This window comes from Hyaena hyaena, unplaced genomic scaffold (genome assembly GCF_003009895.1).
Source record: "Hyaena hyaena isolate Hyena2069 unplaced genomic scaffold, ASM300989v1 scaffold_383, whole genome shotgun sequence".
Classification (NCBI taxonomy): domain Eukaryota; kingdom Metazoa; phylum Chordata; class Mammalia; order Carnivora; family Hyaenidae; genus Hyaena; species Hyaena hyaena.
The window spans coordinates 1,080,292-1,098,128 of record NW_024081014.1 but is presented as its reverse complement, the minus strand read 5'-3'; the positions used below and the strand labels follow the sequence as shown (position 1 = coordinate 1,098,128).

General features: G+C 50.4%; 1 protein-coding gene across 5 annotated transcripts in view; it reads right to left on the bottom strand.

The window, feature by feature from the left end:
- The window catches only part of ELF4 (E74 like ETS transcription factor 4), a 40,708-nt gene extending 26,202 nt beyond the window's left edge, over window positions 1-14,506 (bottom strand). For 2 of the 5 annotated variants that reach the window (XM_039250769.1, XM_039250772.1), the window contains exon 1: window positions 14,265-14,506. The gene's annotated coding sequence lies outside the window, so the exon portion shown is untranslated. Of the gene's footprint in view, window positions 1-13,977; window positions 14,120-14,264 lie in introns of all 5 variants that reach the window. The other 3 variants (XM_039250767.1, XM_039250766.1, XM_039250770.1) reach the window with 3 other exon arrangements.
- Between the last annotated feature and the right edge of the window lie 3,331 nt (window positions 14,507-17,837).

Here is a 17,837-nt window from a genome sequence, read left to right as displayed (position 1 = left end):
CTCAGAACCTCTGTGATGCCCCTTCAACAAAAGCTTCCCAGGTCTGTGATCCTTCCCTCTCAGGGTCTCAATCTCAAACAAAGCTCCATCTAATAAGTGAATCCTAACTTTCTAGACCAAGTCTGCACCAAAATCGTGACAAGTTGAGCCCCTGTGGCCAGCTCTGGAGGAAGAGTACATGGAGTAGGAGGCTTCCAGCTCTGTTGATGAAGGAGGCTGACTCTCTTTTTGTACCTCAAAGGACCCAGTTTTCAGAGAGTTCCTGGATCAAGGCCTGGAGTGGTCATGTCATGGTCCCTGCCCCATAAATATACACTTGCTCTCAGCTTACACATAATGTAAGTCTGGGTTCTTATCTCAGGGTGTTGAGTCATTCACATGGTTATTCAAACATTTATGGAAAGTCAGCCCCGAGCACCTCATAGATGGCAGGCCCGTGGCCAGGGACTTAACACCAGGCCCACCCTATTCATTTCTACGGTAGGGTCTGTTCTTTTTTTTTTAAGTTTTATTTGAGAGAGAGAGTGCATGAGCAGGGGAGGGGCAGAGAGAGAAGGGAGACAGAGAATCCCAAGCAGGCTCTGGGCCACCAGCACTGAGCCTGATGCGGGGCTCAATCCCATAACCCTGGGATCAGGCCCTAGGCCGAAATCAAGGGTCAGATGCTCAACCGACAGCCACACAGGTGCTCCTGGTACGGTCTCTTCATCTCTAAGTTCCCAGTAAGATGGGTTAGCCCATATGCCTAAACAATAGTGCTGAGTTTCTCTCCCCAAAATATATCTACAACAAATATCTTTCCATAACTGAGGCCCAGAGGTTGGCAGCAAATGGGGAGTGATTGCTAATGGGTATAGTCTCTTTACAGCATGACGAAAATCTTCTATAATGGACTGTGGTGATGGATACAACTCTATGAATATACCAAAGCCACTGAACTGTACACTTTGAGTCTATAATTGAGTGAATTGTACGGCATTGAACTAAATTGAATGAAACTGTTATTTAAAACAAACAAACAAACAAACAAACAAAAATGAGGCCCAGAGAGGGGCAGCAGCTCACTCAAGACCATGTGCAAGTTGACAGAGCAGCTCAGGCCAGACTCCAGGTCTTCTGATTTCTGATTTTGAGGCTCTTAACTTCTATCAGCATCCTCACAAACCTAAGCAAGGATAAATGCCAAGGTTCAGTGAGCATGCAAAGCAGGGCCAGACTTTTGCATGAGAATTGGTGGCTGGACCTTAAGCAATAAGGTAGGCAGTAGAAAATGTTGTAGACCAGGGGCTTTCATTTAGGTCTGCCATGAGAGTCACCAAGTGCCTGCCCCTCTCTGGACCCCATTGTCGCCATCTGTGAAGTGAAGTGAATGAGTCTGATGATCCCTGAGCTGTCAGCACAGAGCCTGAAGTAGGTCTTGAACTCACAAACCAGGAGATCATGACCTGAGCTGAAGTTGGACACTTATCCAACTGAGCAACCCAGGCACCCCTGGCCCTCTGAGGTTCTAATTATAAACTACTGCAAGATGAAATTGAATGGCATGTCAGATGTGTGCTTCTTCTCCGAGGGCTGCGGGAGGTCTTGGACACAATTGGGTGTTTCAAGTGATGCTCCTCACTGATAGTGATGACCAAGACTTTCCTGTGAGAGTGAGATTCTCTCAGACAATTCCACTGCTGAGTTTCTCCATGGGGGTGTGGATAACTTGGTCCTTATATCCCCCCACCAGCAGTGATAGGTGGGAGAATAAGCCATACTAGAGACCCAATGATCATGTCCTTTGGAGATGTCAGACACCAGGTTCTTGGCCTGGTGCCCAGGCAGCCCCACCTTGTGCTGAGCTTGCCTCCTTGGTGGAGGGAGTGATTGCTGATGGCCACCGGTCTAGTCCCTGCTGGACAGGATGTTTCCACATCAAGCCCCACTTCCTGCAGCGAGGCCTGGGCTCCGGTTCCCCCCTTCTCCTACCATCTGGTCTCCTGTCCTCTGCCCCCTCCCCTTGCTGGGTGTTTACAGGCTGTCTTATCAGCCTGGGGAATCTGGGCCTCACCCAGCTGGCTGCCCCGCCCCGCCCAGCCCAGACAGTCTGCCCAGGGCCCTACCTTCGTGGTTTCGCCACTACAGGCACATGAGTCTGGAACCCCCTAGCACCCCTGGCAGGCAGGGGGCGTGGATGAAGTCTTGCTGCCTGCTAGAGTGAAACCTGAATATTTATAGTGCTTTATCCACCTTGCCCAAGCTGGGGGAGGGCATGCATTCTTTGTATATTGTCATCATCTTTATCTGCAGGCTATGGGGACAGGAATGAGGTGCTTGGGTCACTGAGAAGGATAACTTTGCCCCGGAGGCCTTGACGGCTCTTCTGTTCTCAGCCAAGAAAAGATGAGCATGGGCAACACCAGGTTCGGAGAGTACAGACGTGTTTTCTTTTTTCTAACTGAGGAGAACTGTAAATACTCCAAGCTAAAGGTGGGACAGAATGAGGGGTCACGGGCTGAACCTGGTGGAGAAGGGAAGGCTGGGGAGCTGTAGGGACGGCCTTAGCCAATTCATGGTGACGTCAGAGTTTCATAAGCCCCACACTGTCTCCATCCTACACTGGGATCCACTCACCCACCAAAGGCTAAGATAAGGCCAGAGCTAACTAACCACTGAATAAGTTCAACAGCTTTCCCTGGGAACATAAGGGCTTAGATTTTTCCATCAAATAAGTTTGAACCAAAGAGGGGACAGGGATGGGGACAGAAGGCAAATGAACAAGATGCAGGTGATGGATATGCCTTCCAGCACTTTGGGGTAATCTCCCGAAAGTTCAAGTTCTGACCTGTCCATAAGCAGGTCTCACAGGGACAGGCCCTGCTTGCTAAAGCTGACCAAGCCCCACACCAGGAATCAAAGCCACAGTCCAAACCCAGCTCTTCTTTCAGGAGCTTTCGTATTGTTTGCTGATAAATCAGTTAAAATATATTTAGCCTGGATGGCTCAGTGGGTTAAGCGTATCACTCTTGGTTTCCACTCAGGTCATAATCTCATGGTTCGTCAATTTGAACCCCGCATCTGGCTCTGTACGAACAGTGCAGAGCCTGCAGAGCCTGCTTGGGATTTTCGGTCTACCTCTCTCTCTGCCTCTCCCTCATTTGTGCGCGCGCTCTCTCCCTCTTTCTGTGTGTGTGTGTGTGTGTGTGTGTGTGTGTGTGTTTCTCTTGCAACATTCTCACTTAAGATAAAATGCCGTACTTCAAAGAAATTTATGAGACTGTGTCCTTCTAGGCCTCTGGGATAGAATTCAATAGTTTGGGGCGCTTGGGTGGGAAAGTTTGGAAAGACTCTACTAAGACAATTTCGCCATTAATGGGCTATGTAACCACAGGCATGCCAAGTCATGTGGCTCTCACAGACTTGGGCCTTCTGCCCCGCTCTGCACTATAGATCTCATGCTGCCCAGCGCTCTTCTGACTGACCGCGGTAGCAGTCAGGACTCCATAAGCCACGATCCGATCCCATTTCCCCAGGAATGACTTCCCCACCACTCTGAAAAATTACAAACCATTTAGTGTAAATGTGTTAATGGGTGACGTTAGGTTAATGTGTCACCTCTCTCCTTAACACATTTCACTTTAAAAGGCCATCTGGAGCTACCCTACCCTAACCTAAAGAGTGGCTCTGGGGGTAGGGGCGCCTGGGTGGCTTAGTCGGTTAAGCGTCCGACTTTCGCTTAGGTCATGATCTCGCGGTTCATGGGTTCGAGCCCTGCATCGGGCTCTGTGCTGACTGCCAGCTCAGAGCCTGGAGCTTGTTTCAGTCTGTGACTCCCTCTCTCTCTGACCCTCCCCTGCTCACGCTCTCTCTCTCTCCTAGAAATAAATAAAAATATTAAAAAAAAAAAGAGTGGCTCTGGGGCAATAGTGGGGGCAGACCAGTATGTGGGCAAGTGAGCCAGGAGAGTATTTCTCAGTGGTGCTGCCTCCTCTCAGAGTATTAGCCATGGAGTGATCTGGCCTTCACCATCTACTCTCCATGTCTGTGGTGGTGAGGAAGCTGTATGGAGTGAATGCGAAAGCCTTGGAAACACTAACAACCAGGCCTGGTGCAACAGAAAGCCCACTTGACTGGGAGTGAGGAACATTAAGTCCCAGCCCATGGCTCTGCCTCTGCCTAACTCCTCCCTCAGCCTTTGAGCCGGCGCCAACTCCTACTCCAGGGCACACATTTAGATCTATGGCTGTGGCCATACCAGCTGTACTCGGCAGAGCTTTACAGTTCAAACTCATCTGCTTGGTTTCCAAAGGTCCTTCACAGTCTGACCCCACCCTACCTACTCAGCCTTATTTCCCATGATTTCCCAACTCAAGCCTGGGCTTCAAGCCCAGTGGTCTCCTCATGGTCCCCTGAGGGAACATTCCAGGCTCATTCACAGAGTTTCTCAGGCTTGCCATGCCCTTGCGGCTCTGTTTTGGTTAATCAAATAATGCCCATCCAACAAGGTCCCAACCAAGGTCCCCAAACCCATGGAGCTGGTGATACCCTGATAACTAGAGTGCACACCTATGGAGGCCCTTTTCTAAATGCTCACAGCCCAAATTCGACCACAAGATCTCTTAATGCCACACAAGCTTGAACTGCTCTTTAATTATTTCATGTGTGTATCTTGTTTCCCCAATAGGTAGTCAAGTCCATTGGACCAAGGCCTAGCTCATCTTCTCCTGATTCTAGCACAGGTCTGAGCATTCATGAATTAAGTTCGTGTGAAGTCTCTGTGCAAGTGAGATCTCTAAAATAGATATCCCAGGTCCTGACTGATCTGAGAGCCACAATCTAGGGGTGGCAATAGGGATAGAGTTAGGGGACAAAGGTCTCCAGCCTCAAACATTACTTGTCCTCTCTTGCTCCATGACTCTGTTTAGGGAAACACATATTAGCTAGAGTCATTTATTCCAAGCTGCATCAAGAAGGCAGTTGATGATCAATCAGGTCATCATCAAAGCATTCTCTCTTTGTACAAAACCACAGTGTTTCCACCCTGGGCATATTGGGTGCTGATCTGATCACTGGACCCTCTGGAAAGATTTCATGATTCTGGATCATATCTAAGACCTAAAATGATTAGAAGAATGGGGAGTGAGGATAACTATATGAAAACAAGCTTTTCTTAAAAAATGTTTATTTTTGAGAGAGAAAGGGGTGACAGGCAGAGAGAGAAGGAGACAGAGGATCCAAAGCAGGCTCTGTGCTGACAGCTGCGAGCCCAATGTGGGGCTTGAACTCACAAATTTTGAGATCATGACCTGAGCTGAATTTGGATGTTCAACCAACTGAGCCACCCAGATACCCCGAAGACAAGTTTGTTTGTTTGTTTGTTTTTAGAAGAGACCTTATGTTGTCTAGACAGGAAAGGTTAAGAAGGGATACGATTGGCATCTACAATATGATGTATGGAGCAGATAATTATGGGCCCAGTCACCAAAATATGGTTTGTAAATGAAGGGCAAATAATAAATAGTCCTATTTTGCAAATATATAAGTTTGTAAACTTATGGAACTCTTTAGTTGAAGAATATCAACGAAAAGATTAAGCATCTTCTTTTTTAAAACACATGTATTTATTTTGAGAGAGACGAGAGAGAGAGAGACGGAGAGAGAAAGGCAGAGAGAGACAATCCCAAGCAGGCCCTGTACTGTCAGTGCAGAGCCCAACATGGGGCTTGAACTCACAAGCCATGAGATCATGACCTGAGTCGAAATCAAGAGTTGGACACTTAACCAACTGAGCCACCCAGGTGCCCCTAAGCATTTTCTAAAAGAACAGTTACATCAGAGTCATGCATGGTTATAAAATAAGATCACAGAAGTACAACCAAACATATCTATTATAACAATTACTGTAAATAGGGTAAATTCAAGTGTTAAAAGAAAATGATATTGACAATCTCATTCTAAACTTCATATGGAATCGCAAAATAATTAAAATAGGCAAACACAACTTTGAAAAAGAATAAAGTTGGAGGGCTAACACTACCTGATGTCAAAAATGATTACAAACGTACATTAATAAAAAAGAAACCTAGCATCGGTGTAAAGATAAACAAATAGATCAATCAGCGGGACAGAATACAGAGTCCAGAAATAAGCCTACACATATAAGGACAGCTGGAGTAGCCTAACAATAGCTTTTTCAACAAATGGTACTAGAGTGATTGGATATCCGTACATAAATAGAGAAAAAAATGAATTTGTTTTTTTTAATGTTTGTTTATTTTTGAGAGAGAAAGAGAGCATGTGTGGGGCAGGGCAGAGAGAGAGGTAGACACAGAATCTGAAGTAGGCTCCAGGCTTTGAGCTGTCAGAACAGAGCCTGATGTGGGGCTCGAACTCATGAACCATGAGATCATGACCTGAGCTGAAGTGGGTCACTTAACCGACTGAGCCACCCAAGCGACTTGAGAAAAACGAATTTGAATTCATAACTCGTGCCACATAGAAATAAAATCACTCAAAATGGGTCATAAGGTCAAAATGTAAAACCTAAAACTATAAAAATTATAAAAGAAACCATAAGACAAAATATGTGACCTACGGGTAGGTAAAGAGTTTTTAGATACAATACCACCTGCATGATCTGTAAAAGTAAAAATTGGTTAGTAGGACTTCATCGATATTAAAACCTTCTGCTCTTGGGGCACATGGATGGCTCAGTCTGTTAAGTGTCCAACTTTGGCTCAGGTCACAATCTTGTGGTTTGTGAGTTGGAGCCCTGCGTCAGGCTCTGTGCTGACAGCTCAGAGCCTGGAACCTGGAACCTGGAGCCTGCTTTGGATACTGTATCTCCCTCTCTCTCTGCTCCTCCCTGCTCACGCTCTATATTTTCTCCTTCAAAAATAAATAAACATTTTTTAAAGTTTTATAAAAATTTTAAAAAACTTCTGCTTTTCAAAAGATACAATGAAGAGAATGAAAAGGCAAGCCAGAGACTCAGGGGAAAATCTTTACCAAGTACGAATCGTCTAATAAAGGTCTTGTATCCAGAATGTATAAAAAACTCTCAAAACTCAACCAGAAAAACAAATCTATTTTCAAATGGGCAAAAGATTCAAACAGATACCTCACCAACAAAGATATATTGGTGACAAATAAATACATAAAAAGATGTTCAGTATCATCCATCATTAAGGAAATACAAATTAAAACCACAATGAGATACCACTACACATCTATTAGAATGGCCAAAATTAAAAAGACTCGCTGAGTGTTGGAGAGGATGCAGAGCAACCAGAACTCATACACTGCTGGTGGGCATGCAAAATGGTACAACCACTTTGGAACACAGTATGACAGTTTCTTACGAAGTTGAACATACTATTATTGCATGATCCAGCCATTCCAGTCTTAGTCCAGTCCAGTCCTATTCAGCCAAGGCAAAAGGACATATATAGCCATACAAATATTTGTACACAGTTGTTCACAGAAGCTTTGTTTGTAATAGCCCAACATCTGGTGGGAGAAGCCACCAAATATCTGTTGACCAATGACTGGATAAACAATGTATGGTATGTCCATACAACGTGATGCTATTTAGCAATAGAAAGTAATGAAATACTTATGTATATAATAACAACATGGATGTATCTCAAATATGCTGAGTGAAAGAAGCCATACAAAAAGAGAGAATATGCTACATGATTCCATTTATATAGAACTCTAGAAGATGCAAACTGTTACAATGAGTCATAAATAAGCCATGGAGCTCTAATGCACAGTATAGTGAATATAGGTAACAATATTGTATTGCTATCATCAAACTTGCTGCCAGACTAGAGTCTCTTACTCCCACACAGTCTTGAATTGCTCTTTAATCACTAAAAAGAAAAGATAATGATGTAACGATAGAAGTGCTAATTATCATTACAATGGCAACCATATTACAATATGCAAATAGCCCACTATGGGGCTAAGTATGCGTATTACTAAAGTTCTAGAATTGGGTTTAGATCCTTCAGAGGTGGGGGCTGGGCCTGCCGTGGTTTTCTTTTTTAGGATCAGCGTGGCGCCAAGAAAGTGGTCACCTAATGTAACAGACAGGTGTTTTCTGGGCATGGATTCTCACAGAATCAACAGAGCTGAACTAGCCTCTTTTTTCCTCTGGGGGCAACATGGGAAAAAAAGACCGATTATCTCCTAAATCTATGTCTAAGTACCTCCTTGCTATCAGGTCATCAGGAATTTGGGGAGGTTAAGACTAATTGCCCACTCTCCCATCCCCCAAGGCTCAGCAGTTCTAACCTGAGAGGCGGAGACAAAGGCACTGAGTGAAGTGGCTCAGGGGATGTCCATGGGTGGTCTAATTTATCCTGGGCAAACACGATCCACTTAATAGCAGATGTAACCTCCAAGGTACTTTCTGGGAGGCCTCTGGAAGGGGGAGGGCTCCCAGTCCCCTGGGAACTCTTCTGGGCAAGGGCAGTGCCCCAGCTCCAACCCAAGGCCTCTGGGCATTGGCCCCTCGGGAATGGACGCACCATCTAATTCTAGTAAAAGGAGGGAGAAAGTGAGCAGCGGTTGGCTAGTTGGCTACCAGAATTCTACACTCAGCAGGGTAATAACAACAAACTGAAGGTTGCTAAATACTTGTCAGGGATGGAACATGAGGCCTTCTGTCAGAGGAACTAACTTACTCTTATTCCTACAGCAAATGATACTCAAGATGAAAGTGGCAAAGAGATAAAGACGGTAATGTGAATAAAGACACTGAAGACCTGCTTTTTGCTCTTCACAGCGCTATTCCTGCCACTTGGAAAGACTACATGTTGCACACACACATCTTCTTCTGTATCCCCTCCTTCTCAAGTGTGATGGCCAGAGCCAATAAAGGGTTAGCAGAAAGATACGGGAAATCTCCATCTCCGTGTCAGGAATGGGTATGGCAGGCCCTCCCAGTACTTCCAGAGAAGCAGTTTATTCCTGTAGTTGGCAGAGTCAAAGGTGTGTAAACGGGTAAGTGACAATGACAACGACGACGACGACGACAGTGGCAGCCACAGGAATGTCTATGGGCAGCTAATGTCTATGGGGCAGTAACTATACGCCAGGCACCGTGCTGAGCCTTCACATGCCTTATCTCATTTAATCCCCATTCCAACCCTGGTAGGTAGGCACTGGGACCCAGAGTGGTTAAGTGACTAGCCCAAACTTACACAGTTAGTAAGTGGCAGGTCTGGAATATGGACCCAGAGAACCTGTGCTCTTCCACCTTCTAGACAACACGCTTCACTGGAAGCTTCATTGGGTTAGGCTGGGAGAAGAAAGGAAGCTTCTGGAAGGGCAGATGGACTGAGAAGCAGGAAGTACCAGCACTGGGACAATAAAATGGTCCATCAAGAAGGTGGGAACCTAAGGCAAAGCTTGCTCAACCTAGGCAGGCTGCTTAACCTCTTTCTTCTTGTTGGTTTAAGAAACATTACAGCACTTTCCCTTGCAGACCCTCCTGCATGAAACACTTTTCCCTGAGCTTCCTTCTCCTCTGATAGAAGGCTGGGGTCTCTGCCAAGAAACTCACCTTAGGACATGACTTCCCAGCCAAGAAGTCAGGGCACTCTGGTGTGTTCCTGTGGTGTTGCAATGTGCTGGGGAGGGGGCAGGGAAAGAGGGCAGTGAGAGAGGGAAAATGATGCGGGGGAGGGGGGATATGTGTGTCTGGGTGTTTTTCTCCAGTTAAAGCCAACAAGAGCCAAGTTCCCCTCTACACTCAGCAATGGGAGACACAGAAGCAGTGAAACAAATATATGGCTAGTCCTTGCCCTTGCCTGGTGGTCTAGGCAGAAACCTTGTGGGACTCTCTAGACTCTTTGGTTCCCAAGCTGGCTGAGGAAATGAAAATCTTTGTCCTCCACCTGAACCTCCAGGCTTCCAGAGCAATCCCAGAGCTCCAGGGAAAGGTGGGACCCAACCAGGCCAAGCTTGCTGTGAACACCACTGGTGTGTCAATCTTCCTGTGCCTTTGATGTCATCTACCTCTCTTTCCCTCTCTTCCCTAGGGCCTGTGTGTGTGTGTGTGTGTGTGTGTGTGTGTGTTCGTGGGGGTGGGTAATTCAAAATGAAATCCCCTCAGGTTGGGTGGCAAGGAAGCCTGCCTACCCTCTGTGTCTTATCAATACACGCTGGGCTCTAGGTCTGCGCCAGCCACTTTCTATCTCCTGGAGGGGAGATCGGGGTTTGCTCTGAGCCACCCACACTCCCTGACCTGATCTTTTATGTGACATGCATTTACCAAACAATTATCCAGACTTCGAAGGTCAGTCTGTGGCAAGGGAAGACAGAAAGGCTTTTCTCCCTTTTCTGCCCAGCCAACTCTCCCCCGCACCGCTCCCCCCTCTTCAAGGTCTAGCTCCATGTGAGCCTCGGCTCTCACAAAGCCTTCCCTCCCTCCTCCAGCTGCCAACCTCAGAGCTCTGGCTGCCTCTGGACCCTGCTCTGAGGAGCACAATTAGCACCTGACCAGCCACTGGCCAGGCTGCTTGTCCTCACCTCTGATCGTTTTAGTGTCTTAGTCATCTTTACACCACGACCTACTTCGCTGTCTCCTACACAGTGCCTAGCACGGGTTGGGCACACAGTAGGTGTTAATAAATGGCTGTTGAATTGAAACTCGACAGCCCCTATGAGGTCAGAACCCTCACGAGCACTCCGACCAGCAGTTCCTTGGCAACCAGCACCAGGGCCTGAGCTATAGAACATTACTGGCGCGGCCACTATTACAGGCCATGCGAGGCTCAGCGGCCAGAGATTTGCAGACAGGTTGGTGTTGATGAGAAAAGCCTCTGACCTCTAGGAAAGTGCCCATGGGATTCTGGGTACCTAGAATGAGTTTCCTTTCTCCCCTGCAGAACTAGTTTTCAGCCTGAGAACCACAAAGGGAATAAATTGGCAGGGAAGCCAGAAACCTCTTTGCAGCTTAGAAATCCTGGAGAGATAACCAAGCCCAGGTTGGGGTCAGGCCCAAGCTTGAGAAAGAAGCCTGCCAGGGGCCCTTCCCAGCTCAGCAGAAGATCTCTAGGAGGTGGGGGTGGCATGGCAGAGGGCTAGAGGGGTGTTTAGGGGTGGCCCTAAGTAATGCCATCCTGCCCTGGAACCCAACAAATCATGCCACAGAATGCTTGCCACCTGCAGCCCACGAAAGAAGCAGGTCTCCCTTTCTCCATCATTCATCCAAATCTCAAGGCAATTCCGGGGGTGCATCCAGAGCAGAACCCAGCCAGAGCCCCCAGGCAAGGAGAAGCCTCCAAGTCTGGGGTGCTTGGGTCCTCACACTAGCACAGGTATTCGAGCCTGGCTTTGAATTATGCTTATTTATGTAGATGACCTAGCCACTCTCCCTGTCTCCCACTCACACCCCAGACCCCAACTCTGGCCTGCAGCAGAAGGTATACACAATCCTGGAAGGCATGTCTTCTTCGCCTCCATATTTTCCTCACTGCTACTTCACTGATACCTGTTACCATGACTGGCTCTCCACGAATGTTTGCTGAGTAGAGTCTGTTTTAGGCACTGTATTAGAAAATATCATAATCCCAGTTCGTGTGCTCACTATGTGCCATACACTGTTCTAATAAGCAGCTTATATGTATTGGTGTACCTGACCTTCAGAGCATCCTTATGAAGTAGGGCTCATTTGACAGATGAGGAAACAGAGGCATACAATTGACTGGGATCGCATAGATAGTAAATAACAAAGCTGGGGTTTTTTTTTTTTTAAGTTTTTATTTATTTATTTTGAGAGAGAGAGAATCCCAAGCAGGCTCCACAACACCAGGGCAGAACAGCCCAACAAAGGGCTCTAACTTATGAACCACAAGATCACAACCTGAGCTGAAGTCAGATGCTTAACCAACCGAAGCCACCCAGGCGCCCACAGAGCCGGGTTTTAGACACAGACAGTCTGGCTCTAGGGATGGAAGGTAAAATGAGAAAGTTAGGGGGTGGGGGTGGGGTGTGGCAAGGCCCAAGGCCAACCTTAGAAGCAAGGATTTCCCTGGGAAAGCAATCCCCTCAGCCTGTACTTGGCTGGGCTTCTTTAGAGACAAAAGCCCTGAATTTTGCAGCCTAGGGACATATTGGATATTCTATCAATCAGGCCTATGAATGACAGACCACAGCACCCTCATTTTTAGATCCCAATATAAGAGAAGACAGAAGTCACTGCGCCACCACTTAGCACTAGGCAGGGGGAGAGTGGATTTCAGGCCCCCAGCTTGTCCAGGGGTGGGCGCCAGTTCCTGAGCAACCACCGAGCAAACAGTGTAGCAGTGGGAGAAATGCCAGACATAGTTGCAAACAAGCCACTCCTTCGGCTCACAGCTAGAGGCTGGGTGAGGGTGGCAACGTGGAGCCTGCTCAACACCCCCCCCCCAAAAAACATCCCAGCCTTTGAACCAAACCCAGCCCCAGAAATAACCCACATGCAAGACACCCTCTTCCCCACACAAGTCCTCTAAGAGAGTTAAGTCCTTCACTTAACTCAAGACAGTTCCCCCACTAAGCTGTTCCTGCTCTGGGTCCACTGAATCAATGGTCGAGAAAACGCCTTAGAACCATGGAACTGCTATAACCATGTAACTGCGTGGAGGGATTTGCATTCTTGCTCGGCATACGTGTTCCCTAGGCATTTTTAGTGCCAAAGTGTCCTGTCTCCCCAAAGGGGAGAGCTAGATCTGTTCCCTTCAACCCCCTCCAACCTGGCACTCAGGCCAGGGGTCAGCTTGCAGGGGGTGAGTGCCCAATGGGTGTGCCCACCAGCTGTTGGGGCCAAGCAGTGGTGGCTCAGGCCCTGGGGTGGTGACCTCACTTCCGCTCCTACCTCCCCACCTCCCTAGCACTCCTCCCATTTGAGGCCCCACCAGGCCAAAATCGAGAAGTCCAAGGTTAACTGTTCCTCCCCACTTTAAGAGCTAATTAAAATGATTAGCCACAATGAACTGTCAAACATTAACCAGAAGAAGCTGCAGGACCAGACAGGCCTCTATCTGGGGTACAGGGATGAGGGGCAGGACTCAAACTGCCATCAAATCCCATGACTGGGGTGTTGGGCGGGGGGAGCTAGGGATAACCTGGCTGAGCTGACCTACCAAAGGGTCAGGAGGTGACTGTGGTGAAGAAGGCCATGTACCTACACGCAGTCATCAGGAAAGGGCAGCAGAGTTAGGGTGAGGTAGAGGGACCAGAAATTCATGAAGCGGCTACTGCCTCATTAGTTCCCCAAAACAAGGCGCTTGCCGGCATGGCACCCCGCGCCGTGTATCTGCTCTATCCCCTTGCCGGGAGCAGAGGAAGAAACCAAGAGGCGGGAGAAACCGGGAGAGCGGGAACGCGGGAGCGGGAGGGCTGGCGGCTTGCTCACACGGAAACTCTGGTCCCTGCCAAGAGGTCTCTATTTTGGCGATCCAATTATCCAAGTCATAGGTGTGTGTGTGTGTGTGTGTGTGTGTGTGTGCGCGCGCGCGCGCGCGCCACATTAGTGTGTGTGCGTGTGTGTGCGTGTGTGTGCGTGTGTGTGCGTGTGTGTGTGTGTGTGTGTGTGTGCTTTACTCTAAGGCGCCTGGCCCCAGAGGCCCCAGGGGCCGCCCGATCAATCTGGCAGCCTTGCCACTGTGCGGTCTGACCTCTCGCCCTCCAGCCTCAAGCTTTTGGGGGGCTGCTGTCGCGATCGGCCTTGTCAGGGAACCCAGGTTGCCCGGGTCGCTGGAAAACTGGCCCCCCGCCCTGACTGGGGAATTCGATTCCGTTTCTAACCCCGGCTCAGAAGCCCCGGTTCCCCAACACGCACGCGGTGGGGCGAGGCAAGGGCGGGACTCAACACGCCGCGGCTCTCCCACCATTCCCTGGGCCCCCAACTCTACACGAAGGGGCCCCGGCGCCCCTGATCCCGCCCTCGGGCAAACTTTTCGAGGTTCCCAATGGCTCGAAGAACTGGCGCCATCGACGTACCTGAGGCCGAGTGGGCTCGGTCGCCGGGCTGGGATCGGTCGTTGTGGTCCCTTCCCCGCTCCAGGGGCCCAGAGGAGGGTCCCCACCCACGCCAGCTCGCCTTCTCCCTTCGGAAGCCGGGCCGGGCCGGTGGCGCCGGGACCTCGGCGCCGGCGAAAGGAGAAGTGGAAGTTGAGCGCGGCGCCCTGTCGGTCCCCGCGGCCGCCGGGGCCACCGTTCCCCTCCCTCCTTCCCTCCCTCTTTCCTCCCTGCCCGCCTGCCCCCGCGGTCCCGCGCCCGTGACTCACCTCGGCGCCGGGGCAGGCTGGTCCGGGCGGGCAAGGCACAGGGCTCTCCCACACGTCGCGCCGCCAATGGCAAGTTGGAGGGCGAGATGCAAATACCAGGTGAGACGGCGGCGCCCCTGATAAAAAGACTCCGGGGGGTGGGGTGGAGTGCGGGGGGGAGCTGGGTGGCCGCCGGAGACGGCCAGGCCGAGGGAGGGGGCGGCGGGGGAGCCTGGGGAGGGGGCGCGAGCCGGCGGAGACCTGCACTGAGACACCCGAGCGAAAGGGGAAATTGCACTAGAGACACACACGTCCCCGCAGGCGGCGGCTGGGGCGGGCGCGAAGGAGGCAGGGCGGGAGGGAGGGAAGAGCCGGAGGGAGGGACCGACGGGAGGGACCGCGGGCGGGCGGGGTGGGTGAGGGAGCGAGGGAGGGACGAGGCGTCTTGGTGGAAACAGCGCCCCTCCACCCCCGGCCCGCCGCGGTCGCCAGCACGGCAGGGGGAGCCGTGCCAGGGGCCCGCGCGGCCTCTCCTTCCCCTCGCGGCTCGCTCGCCCCCGGGGACCGTGAGAGCAGGGCTCCAGCAGAGCTCACGTTGCCCGCCCCTGCCTTGGTCAGAGACCCCAAGTCCGCTGGCGCGTGGCGGGTGCAAGGGCTCTCCTATCCCTGTTCGGGCCATTCCCGGCGAGAGCCCCCCACCCCCCCATGCCCGGGAGAGAAATCAATTCCCAGGGGACCCCAGGGCGACTATGTTCAGGCCCCTCGCGGCCTGCACACACCACTCGCTTGACGCCTTTGGCTCAGACGCTTGCACTCCAGGTTATTGAGCGCCTGCTGTGTGCGAACCTGGCGGGAGGGCGGGTGGAGCGCGTGGGTGAGGCCAGGAGATGCCCAGAGGATACAATTCGGGAGCTATATGCCAGACATCGCAGGATCCTGGGCCAAATGCAGCGTCGTGCACTTGGGGTGGCTGGAGAGTTTGGGGGACTTCTTAGGGAAGTCGAGCCTATGGCTCCTGGTGGGGGAGACCAAGAAGATATGAATCAGGGGAAGGGCTGGGTGGGGGGGAGTAGGGCTAAGACAGCAGGTGCAAAGGCAGCCAGTGATGAGGTGCTGGGAAAAAGCTCAGGCTCCCCTTCTCTCCAAAGCTAAGCTGCCCTTCTTGAGGCATCCACTTGAACTCCAGTCTCCCATTCCTTCTTACCCTCCTTCTTACCCTCTCCTCTGACCTGCCTCACCACCATAAAAGCCTTCAACCCCCACCTCGTCCCACAACTAGGAGGCTCTAAGAAGGAGATGGCTGGAAATTGTCACTTCTTATGGCTCTACAGGTTCTGGAGGATGGGCGCACTCAAGCCTCAGTCCTTGAAGCTCCTTGGCAGAAAGCAGGAAAGCTGAAGGGGTCCCAGAGGAGGACGGCTTTCTGTGGGGTAGAGGTGGCCAAAGGGCCTGAAGTTCAGGGACCTGTTCAACCATCATCATGTCTGTTTCCCCAGCCTTGGGAAAAGATGGTCCCTGGCACAGGACTTGGGGACGAGTGGTGGTGGATGATGGTGGGGAAGGCAGCTGCCAATTACAGGTTTCCAGGGAAAAACCTAGGGACTGGACTGGGGCACTGGCCCTTCAGATCTCTTGCCTACCTATAGCCAAGTCCCTGAAATAAGCGCCAAGAGCAGATTTCCACTTTTTTTTTTTTTTTCTTTTCTAAGTGGGCATGCTCTCCCCGGGAAGATTCCGGATCCTGGAGCCACATCATTGTCTGCTGGTCTCTTGGAGCCGTGAGGCTCCCCCTCGAAGTCGAAGTCATGGGAGGTCCCAGCCATCCCTACACCCCCTTTATCTTGACCTTGAAACTCACTAATGGACACAAGCACACATACATTTCCATTTTGCTAAGAGTTCAGTGGTCTTTAACATCAGACAGGCCTGGGTTCTTAGTCCAAGTGCACCATTTATCAGCTGTGTGTCTTTGGGCAAGTCACTTAAACTCTCTGAGCCTCACTTTCCTTATTTTTAAGTTGGGGATAATAAGAACCTACAACAAAAGGCTGTAGTGATGACTGAAGGACATAACCCATGTCTATGGCAGTGCCTGGTGTCTAGTAACCCCCTCAATAAATAAATGTTGGCTACTTTTAGTATCATCCTTATCTTCACTGCACTTTTCTAACCCAGCTCTCAGGAGAAAGCCTGATAGGCCCAGGCCAGAAACTGCTGAGGACTAATGGTGGATCCCTCCTATGAGTGTTTGTGGTTTAAACCAAATCTGAAGCTTCAAGGTATGGTGAAGCCAAAGGAGAAGTCTTTGTCTTGGGAAGGGCAAGGAGAGAGGTCAAGCACTGTGTCAACCAGCTAACAGTGACTGGCCCTAATAACTGCCAGTGACCTGAAGCCCACTTGTGAGAATCCCGTAAGCTCCCACCTTCCCCAGCCACTCGGAACTAACCACAGCCCAATAATCTGGGAGTTGCAGCCAAAGGAACCCCATCCCCCTTGATGAATATCTTGTGCTGACCTCGCCTTGGGGAGCCATGGGCCACATGAATGACTTTCCTGGCTCCCTTGCTCCAGGTCAGCCAGGCTGCCCTTCCAATGACCTTGCTGCTCCCCAGACTGCCAACCCTTCCCCACCTGGCTTCCCGCTCTTCCATTTACCCATTGGGTGAGCTCCAGCCAGGTGGGGCCAGCCGACTGAGATCACTACTCCAACGACAGCCATGCTGTCTCTGCCAATGGCTCATTCCCTGACTTGGCAGGAATTCCCCTTCTCGAGTTGCCCATGGATGCCCAGGCTGCACCATCCAGTGTTCACTCTCAGCCTCTCTCCTTCCAGCCTGTCCCCCCACCTCCAACTCCGATTCAGTCCTCTCAAGCCTCAGAACATGGATCCTTCCAAGAGTGGAGGGCCTCCTGGCTGCCCACAGCCTGTGCAGGGCCAGCTCGCAACTCCAGTATTCAACTTGCCTTTCCACCTTGGCAACTTTCTCAGGCCCTCTTTCTCCCCTCTTTTAAGCAGTGCCTATGTTCTCCTGCAAATCGCCCAGGTTCTTTAGAGACAAAGTGGCTGGTTGCTTCCCCCCTCTCTTAACCCCTTGGCCTCAACAAATTCTATTCAAGCCTGTGGCTAGAACAAAATACCACAGTGCCACAGTTACTGTAGCCATGGCCCTTACTTTCCACCACAGATACAAGCTAGAAAAGTCACTCATCAATCAGACTTTCAGAATGAGAAGCATACTCAAAAGCCAGGAGAGAAGTTACAGTTTAAAAGAAATTCTACCACCTGTAAAGCTGAGAAGCCCCCTCTAATCCTTCCTAATTTTTTAAAAATGTTTTATTTATTTCTGAGAGAGAGAGAAAGAGAGAGAGAGACAGAGACAGAGTGAGCCGGGGAGGGTCAGAGAGAGAGGGAGACACAGAATCCGAAACCAGCTCCAGGCTCTGAGCTGTCAGCACAGAGCCTGACGCGGGGCTCGAACCCACGAACAGTAAGATCATGACCTGAGCTGAAGCCGGACGCTCAACTGACTGAGCCAACCAGGCACCCATGGCTGTTTTAGAAAGGATTATAACGGGGTGCACCTGGGTTGAGCT